The sequence below is a fragment of the Scylla paramamosain genome, chromosome 21, assembly GCF_035594125.1.
Source record: "Scylla paramamosain isolate STU-SP2022 chromosome 21, ASM3559412v1, whole genome shotgun sequence".
In the NCBI taxonomy this organism is placed as follows: domain Eukaryota; kingdom Metazoa; phylum Arthropoda; class Malacostraca; order Decapoda; family Portunidae; genus Scylla; species Scylla paramamosain.
In genome coordinates this window covers 6407809-6417348 of record NC_087171.1, presented here as the reverse complement: position 1 = coordinate 6417348, position 9540 = coordinate 6407809, and the positions used below count along the sequence as shown (strand labels likewise).

The 9540-nt window shown below is 38.2% G+C and overlaps 1 protein-coding gene across 2 annotated transcripts in view; it reads left to right on the top strand.

Annotated features, from left to right (window-relative positions):
• Window positions 1–201: 201 nt before the first annotated feature.
• Window positions 202–9540, top strand: part of LOC135110918 (protein TEX261-like) — a 290884-nt gene continuing 281545 nt past the window's right edge. The window contains exon 1 of one of the 2 annotated variants that reach the window (XM_064023597.1): window positions 202–337. The gene's annotated coding sequence lies outside the window, so the exon portion shown is untranslated. The remainder of the gene's footprint in view (window positions 338–9540) is intronic. The other variant, XM_064023598.1, reaches the window with a different exon arrangement.

Here is a 9540-nt window from a genome sequence, read left to right as displayed (position 1 = left end):
ATGAATGTGTCGCCTGTATACTAGTAGTCTCCGTGCACACTTAATGAAGTGATGAAAGTAATCTAGTTCAATACATGTGATGATCATTTGCATTGTACACATCTCTTCATGTTGTTTAAACCATTGTGCATCACTCACGTGTCGAACGACATCGAAGCGCAGAACCGAAGCACCTCCCGCAGCCACTCACGCCGCAGCTACTCAGCCAGTGCCGCCGCGTGTGTTGTGCTGGCTGTGTGTGTGTTGGATTGTTTGCTTACTCCATTACTTCTTGTTGGTCACGGTGAATCAGTCCTGCTCAAGCCCTACCTGAAGCTTGCTCCCAATGGACCATCAAGTATGTTCAATATGAAATGTCTATAGATGGGCGTGTATTCTCGTATGTAGTGAAAAATTTGATGGTGTCTCTCTATAGCTGAGGTGACGCCACCATGTAGGGAAACCATAGAGTTGCCAAAAGCATCTTAAAGAACATTATTTTAACGGTTCCACTTTACATTCTATAAGGTTATGAAGTAATTATTTTTAGGTATAACAAGTTAAGTAAAAAGAATGACTTTCAAAATGAAAGGTTATAAGACAAAGGGTTACAAAAATCAGAGTAAGCGTTATCGATGATGGCGGCAATGTGCCATCTTCCCCCACCCTCTCTCTCTCTCTCTCTCTCTCTCTCTCTCTCTCTCTCTCTCTCTCTCTCTCTCTCTCTCATGTAATAATTTTGCATGGGACACAGTGCAGCATTATCAGAATATCCCGTGGTATATGTCAGGTGTCTGTATCAAAGCAAGGCACTACAAACAAATTCGCTTCTGTAAGCATATACTCGCCATCACCTTTTGCGAACCGCATATCAACAAACTATTTTTCACATATCTGGAAACACAAATGCAAGCCGTGATTTACTTCCTTTATGTTTTAGCGAGCTTTGAAAAACGTGGTTTTATAATCATTGATGACTAATGGTATTAAGTGAAATGCGTGCCTAGTAAGATTATGAAACAAAAACAAACCTTCATTCAGAACATGTGTCCGTGAAAACCTGCCTCCGCGAGACTATTTCATGTTAATTCTCTTGTGTTGATATCCATCCTGTCACGCGAACAGTTGCCAAGATTGATTAAATAATAATATACAAAATTAAAGCTCTGCATGAAGTTATAGAAGCGAAAAGAGGAAGCTGTACATAACGTGTATATCAGCATTTATCGAGTTGTGGTTGACGACGCTTCACTTAGACAAATAAGAGGTGAATACAAATTTGTCAAGGCATCGTAGATGGTAAATCTCAGTGCTGCCTCCGGGAACACAGCAGGAGGGTGGAAACTCATCAGCGTTGAAATGAGTGAGACACTTCCCTTATATATATATATATATATATATATATATATATATATATATATATATATATATATATATATATATATATATATATATATATATATATATATATATATATATATATATATATATATATATATATATATATATATATATATCACACACACACACACACACAGCGTGGTCCTCCTCCCTCACACATACTCGACAGCTACAGCTGGAGAGTGTGCAGAAAAGGGCGTGCAGGGTCATCCTTGGCCCTGCCTACACCACCTATGATGAAGCCCTGACCACCCTAAGTCTGTCCAGACTATCCACCAGGCACCGAGAGGCTCTGGAGAAGTTTGGAAAGGGACTGCTGCATCATCCACGTCTCAGACACATGCTGCCGCCTGACGCGCCTCGCCCGGTCCGTGGCACCAGACACGTGCGCGGCCCCTAAAAAGGCGCCGCGCACGGACCGGTACAGACTCAGCGCGATTCCCACCATGGTGCTAGCCATCAATCAATAGTATTTCCCTTCTAGTTTAGACTTTGCTTTAGGATTAATGTTAATTATCTCCCCACCCCCTCTGTACATTTTCAGTTTGTTAACTGCCTGAAGAATTAACCGTTTATTATTATTATTATTATTATTATTATTATTATTACACACACACACACACACACACACACACACACACACACACACACACAGATTATTCGTCCGAGAAACTGACTACCAACCTGTGTTGCGGCTCTTCATTCTTTGTATAATGCGTTCTCAGTTTAATACTGGCTCTCTCTCTCTCTCTCTCTCTCTCTCTCTCTCTCTCTCTCTCTCTCTCTCTCTCTCTCTCTCTCTCTCTCTCTGGCTTCATTTCCTCACTCCCCGAAGAAAATTGCGTGTGGGTTACTGTGTCGCCCGGTCTGTGAGAATAATGAAAAAAGTTTAACTTAAAAAGCTTTATTGAATTTCCTCCTTTCAAATCTTCATTAATGCGGGAACTTCTGCACCAAAAAGAAAACTGTGTGTGTGTGTGTGTGTGTGTGTGTGTGTGTGTGTGTGTGTGTGTGTGTGTGTGCGTGTGTGCGTGCGTGCGTGCGCTTTGAGTTAGTTGAAGTGTATGTGGATGCGCGCACATGAAGGGGTATATAAGAAATAGGTCGCCGTAACTCTGCCGTGCTGTGCTGCCACTTGTGACAGATGAAGATCAAATTACTCCGTATAAAAGAAAATAAATAAATATGAATAAGTTCCAAGTGGTGCATGACTGAAGTTCTGGTCATTTTCCACTTTGTTGTAGTAGTAATAGTAGTAATAGTAGTAGTAATATTATAATAATAATTTTTATTATTATTATTATTATTATTATTATTATTATTATTATTATTGGTCACGAAACTCCCTTTCTACCTCGGGCCGGCGGGGCAGTGATGGAAATGATGTGTGTGCATGCACTTCTTGCTATAATGTCAGTATTTATGAGTAGCAGGAAAACATGTAGAAATTAAATTCAAAAGTGGAAAAATAATTGTGGAATATAAATTAGAGATAAAAGCGTGAGTGTAAAGGTGAGGAAATAGTTAATTACACTGCGATGGAAGACACATATTGCAATTACTTCAGTCTTGTCTCTGTAAGAACGTCATTATACATTTGATGGCATGCTTTCTGTTATAGCAACACCATACAGTTTAGTAATATGGAAACTGCAGTATCTCGAGGTGACTCATAGGTTAGAGCAGGTGGGACGATCAAGTAATATGTTGCAGGACGTTTTTGAGTTTCGAAAACAGTGCCGTTGCCCATTCCGAAACATTAATTTACAAATGTAAGGTTGTAAACTCGGGCATAACTACATATTACATAGCGAATTTACAAGTATCATTAGATAAGCTCATTAGCAAATGCAAAGTGACGCGGCCAAGCCTCCCTGGAATGGCGGCAGGAAAAGGACACACCGTTCATTTCATAAAATTTTCATGGGATGCTGAGCGAAATGGAGCTTAGTGTCAGAACATCTGGAGCACCTTCAGTTAAGCAACAACTCCAAAAATTGTTCGTTTGCGAAGTATATGAGGTATGGGAAACGTATTTCATGTGAAGATAAGAAATAGTCTTCCCTTAAGCAAGATAGTGAATGAAAAGAGCGATAGCGTAATTACACAATTAACTACATTATACTCTGATTACATGTAAAGTTTCAGTGCACAACTGTTGATAGAGCTAAAGTAAAGACATGCAATTAACCCGGAGAGATTATGATAACGAAAAGTGAGTCAGTACCTCGCAGGAAATGAGGGATAGCTGAGAGTGTAGGATGAAATTACTAAAACTACAAGATTGGACGAAAGTTTTCCTTCCTACATATTTCCCTTTAATTTTATTTTTAATGAAGCGGTGTTGTTGATGCTGCTGCTGCTGCTTCGGCTACTTATTTTTTTCCCTTCCTGCTTACGCTTCTTTTGCTTCTGCGTCAGTTTTTTTGCTGTTGCTGTTGTTGCTCCAGCAGGTGGTAGTGCCGTTGATGTTGTTGCTGTGATTGCTGTCGCTTACAATTGATAAATCTGATACCTTTGTGCTGGATGAGAAGTAGCTTGGGTAGTCGAGAATCTCAGACCACATAGTTCGCACACAATTATGGTGTTTTCATATGGATATGTGGGTTTTCAAAGTAATGAATAGCCTTTCTCTCTCAAAATTTGGTACGAAGCAGAAATCGATATTTTATTAAAAGGTAATTTTCCTCACCTCTTTCCAGTTGGTTGCCTTTTTCCATCAATTTTCAGTTTTGCTCTCCTCACTGACATTAAACAGTTGACGCAACACTATTTTTACTATATCCACGTATTTTATTAGAAATATTTGTATAATTGCCTGCTCGGATCATGATCGCATTTTTGTATTCATTCATATCGCTCCTGTTCTACTTCCCACCTTTCAAAACAAGTGTTTATAGCGTGATCTTAGGTTGTAGTATTCTAGATTCTTGTGAATGGGTGATGCTTTAAAAATCAATATGGTATTGTCATTTTTTTTTTTTTTTTTCTGTGAACGAGGAAGGTGATGTTATAACTTGGAGGAATACTGTTCACATAATTCTAACTCTTTTAAGATATAAAAGTCTAGTTTCGATTCAGTTTGCTCTTGCGACAGAGACTGCTCTGCTCATGCGGCATGTGAAACATAAATGCGTTTGTCAAACATAAATGAATTCACAACACTGTTTTTTATTAACAATGCACATACAGGATCCCAGATTTCTAGTACATTTTTAGCTTTCTTAATTGAGATGTTTATTCATTTATTTATTTTATTTTATCTATTTATTTATTTTTTTCTTATCATACGAGTAGATTAAAAATTTAGGTAAGCGGCATGTCAAGACATGGACACATTTTTGTGTCAATTATTGTGCCAATAATGGCACAACACTTCCTGCGACTGTCCATTTTTCTTTCAAATGTAGTCAAGACCGTCAGCGTCAAGGCCGCTGACGGTCTTGACTACATTTGAAAGAAAAATGGACAGTCGCGGGAAATGTTGTGCCATTATATATAAAGTTGACAAAAAGAGAGAGAATGGATCATAAATAATTATCTCACTTTCATTCCTCTCCACTGTTGCTCTTCAAACATCCTCATGCATGAATCTACATATTTTGGGCTATGGGACAACTTTAGGATAACATCTTTATAGTACGCGTTTAGGTTTTACTTTCCGATTTGGAAACCTCCTTACCTAATATATTAGTACTATTTATGTATGTGTATGAACAATTATTACATGTGTGTATGCAAAAAAAAAAAAAAACGAAAACAGAAACAACGAAAAAGTCATTTATCTAAACAAAGAAATTACGAAGGACCGAGAAGGATTCTTGCACGAAGGTGATATTACTATGAAAGATGCGTGGAAGCGAAGCCTTTACTATTTACTTGAAGACAAAACATGAGGGTTGATCTGCCTTGTTTTGGCTAGCACCGAAACTGTGATCATTATGTTTTCACAATAATGTGTTCCATTTCATCATGCCATCAGTACTGAATTCCTGCCAACTCTTACTAAGTTATTGCAAGTATCGAGGACTACAGTACAAGTATCAGTCCTGGAGTGCGTAGTAGTGCAGAGGGAAATGAACAAAGGCAGTCGGCGCTCAGCATGTCTGTATCCAAGCCTCTGGAAATTCTCGGTATCTGTCTATCCTTTATATCTATCTATCGATCTGTCTATCACACTCCTATCAAATAATGTAAATCTGTCTATCTGTTTATCTGTCTATCTATATATCTATCTATCTGTTTATTTATCTATCTATCAATCTGTCTGTCTAACCATTTATCTATACATCTATTTATTAATCTATCTGTAATTGTTTACCTATCTGTTTATTTACTTATAAATTTGTTTTTCGATGTGAATTACTTTGAAATTGCTAATAACATGCCATCTCTGTTTGTATTAACTGTTTATCTACCTGCTCATCTATAAAATACTACTTGGAATGTGTGTGTGCTTGCGTGTGTGTGTGTGTGTGTGTGTGTGTGTGTGTGTGTGGTGGGTAGTCGAAACTAAATTCAGGTCAGATGAAATTTGGCAGAGGGATTGAAATCGAGCTACTGATTAGTAGAAATATATTTTATCCTGATTGGTATTATCGAAGAAATCTTTAAGAAGCAAAGTTCGTCCAGATTCAACTTTAGAAAGGCAATGCCTGGGAACAGACCAGCCATTTAGTATCACTCAGTAGCTCCTTGGAAGCCTCAGCAGCATGTGCAGAGATGTAGTGATGTAGGTACATGACCTTCTATGTGAGGTCAGAGGTCAGAGATTAGCGGCAAATCGTAGCTATTAAATCAATTTGAAAGTAAGAGTGATTTTTGTTGCATTTGATAGTTATTATAATGTAGTTGAAATATAACAAAATCAGGCACAATCTTTCCGTCATCCCAGTTGCACGAACTCAGTGTCCTATCCACTCCCATGCTGATAACTCGGTCATTGCATATTTAACGCTGTTAGAATTTTTTTTAAAGTTATTTTTCTTTCGATACATTTAAAGGATGCTGGGCAAGGATTAGAGATACAATGCCCCACACAAAAAGGCTTGGCACAGCTGTGACACCAATGGAACTGTTTTATAAGCTAAAGATTGTAAAAGAAATGTGCTATGTATACCTAAAACCTGGTAGAATATTGGAACCTGTAGAGCGAACCTCAAGATATAAAAATTCATTCACACTTATGAGTATACAAATCTTTAATAATACTTTCAGCTTCAAGAGATGAAACTGTTACCAATTATACTTTCAGCATATTTAAATTCGTGTGAACATGTTTTGTACACATTTTTATGTTATAGATTTAGTTTTAATGGATTAAAGCTAAATCAAAACTTTCTTTTATGCAATAGAAAAGGCTAAATAAAATACATAAAACAATATATATATATATATATATATATATATATATATATATATATATATATATATATATATATATATATATATATATATATATATATATGACCGACGTGGTGCAGCGGTACTGCACGCGCTTTGAGGCCGAGGGCTCCTCAGGCGCACCGGTTCCATTCCTGCCCACTGCACGAGGTTAGGAAGGGCATCCACTCGGCGTAACGGTTTCCAGATGCCACGATCAAACTCCTTTGCTAGGAGACACCGTCGTAACCCTAATAGACTACGGAAACCGGACGTAAAAGCTAATATATATATATATATATATATATATATATATATATATATATATATATATATATATATATATATATATATATATATATATATATATATATATATATATATATATATATATATATATTACACACACATTTGTTGCTCCAAAAGAATGAATAGCCAAAAATTTAATCGAGTAGTGACACAGTTTCGTTACCACTCAGAATAGTTCACGTTTACTGAAAGAGGTAACACATAACCAAGCAGAGCTTTCAATTGAGAGGGTTGACATGGGCAACCCAGAAGTGGCACGCTAATAAGATGGAACAAATGGATGAACAGGTTAAGACAATGCCGCGGCCTTCACATAAATGGTGCCTGTAATGAAAGAGAGATGCTTTTCGGAGGTCAAGAAAGCTTACGTTAGACAGGGTTATATATATATATACTATATATATATATTTATATATATATATATATATAATATATATATACTATATAATATATATACTATATATATATATATATATATATATATATATATATATATATATATATATAATAACCCTAGTTAACGTAAGCTTTTTCTGATTCTTTATTCAACATATTTTTTACTTGCTCGTCTAACTCCTATATCATTCTCTCTCTCTCTCTCTCTCTCTCTCTCTCTCTCTCTCTCTATATATATATATATATATATATATATAGAGAGAGAGAGAGAGAGAGAGAGAGAGAGAGAGAGAGAGAGAGAGAGAGAGAGAGAGAGAGAGAATGATTTAGGAGTTAGACGAGCAAGTAAAAATAGGTTGAATAAAGAATCAGAAAAAGCTCTCTCTCTCTCTCTCTCTCTCTCTCTCTCTCTCTCTCTCTCTCTCTCTCTCTCTCTCTCTCTCTCTCTCTCTCTCTCTCTCTCTCTCTCTCTCTCTCTCTCTCTCTCTCTCTCTCTCTATATATATATATATATATATATAGAGAGAGAGAGAGAGAGAGAGAGAGAGAGAGAGAGAGAGAGAGAGAGAGAGAGAGAGAGAGAGAGAGAGAGAGAGAGAGAGATGATTTAGGAGTTAGACGAGCAAGTAAAGAATATGTTGATAAGAGATGAAAGGAAAACGTGATGAATACAAAGGAAGAAAGGTAAAATTTTGAATTATGACGACAAAACTCGCCTTTTAAAATAGCAGTATTAAAACTGAATCGTTTGGAGGTGTGAAATTGATGAGCCAAGCGAAAAAAAACACCCATACCCTTTAGGGTGAAGAAAAGAGGCTTATGAAAACAGCAACACACACACACACACACACACACACACACACACACACACACACACACACACACACACACACACACACACACACACACACACACACACACACACACACACACACACACACACACACACACACACCGTCGGACAAAGGCTCTATTTACTTGCATATCAGAGTGGAGAGAGCTTCCCTTGACGTAGAGCGGAAGCCACCAATAAATAACCGCGCTCCCTCCACACACGCCGGTTTGCTGTCTGCACTATCTCGCCGAATTCTTTTTGTTAATTTAAGAGAAACGTGAAGATGCGATCGTAAATTCTTTATATCACGAAATTCCATTGAAAAAGGCTCGTTCCTCCAGACACGGGCCAGTAATCTACAGTTTTCACCACGTCTCTCACTCCTAATTCTCTGAGAAAACGACTTGCGTTATCACAGGTCTCACATGATCGAGAGTGGTCGTTGTCGTTCGTCAGACGGAGTCGCAGCGAGTGTCTTACAGTGATCATTTCGCACGTCTTTTCCCCCTCTTCTCCGAGCTGACGACCATCGCGCAGGCCGTTACCACCGCCTTTATTCATCCTGGCGGCCGTCACGCGGGGCACAGCACGCGCCCGCCTGTCCCGCCCCGATGTTTAAGGTGATCTCTGTCTCCGGTCACGTAGTATGGGCATTACCCCTCCGAGGGAAGTGAAAGAACGAGGCAGGCCAAGTATTGAAGGTTGGGATTCATGTGTTCCGCCGGAGAATGAATGCTTCCCTTGAGGCTTCACGATATTGCCTCCACGAAGCCTGGCTGCCCGACCCTCCCAGGTGCGCGGCATGCTGCACCAGCTCTTCTTTGTAACACACACACACACACACACACACTGTGTGTGTGTATGTGTATGTGTGTGTGTGTGTGTGTGTGTGTGTTCTGTTTCTGCAAATAGCTAGCCAAGAGTATCACTATGGGGAAAAGTCTCGAAATTAAACAATGACGACGGGTGTTATACTACGTAAAAATAGTTTTACAGTATCAACGATAGTATAAACAGTTTTATGGAAAGAAGCATTTGCCTTCGTCATAATTATGAGCACTAATGTTATAGTAACTCACATAAAAACTGTAGTTCATTGATGCGATACGCGAAGTATGCTATGAAACTTAGTCATGCCACACCAGCAACAATATCGTAAAAGAGGAAATCACGCTTAGGAACAAAGGTAAAGTATTTTCTTGCTCCACAGCGTAACAGAAAGCGTACGATGTAACTGG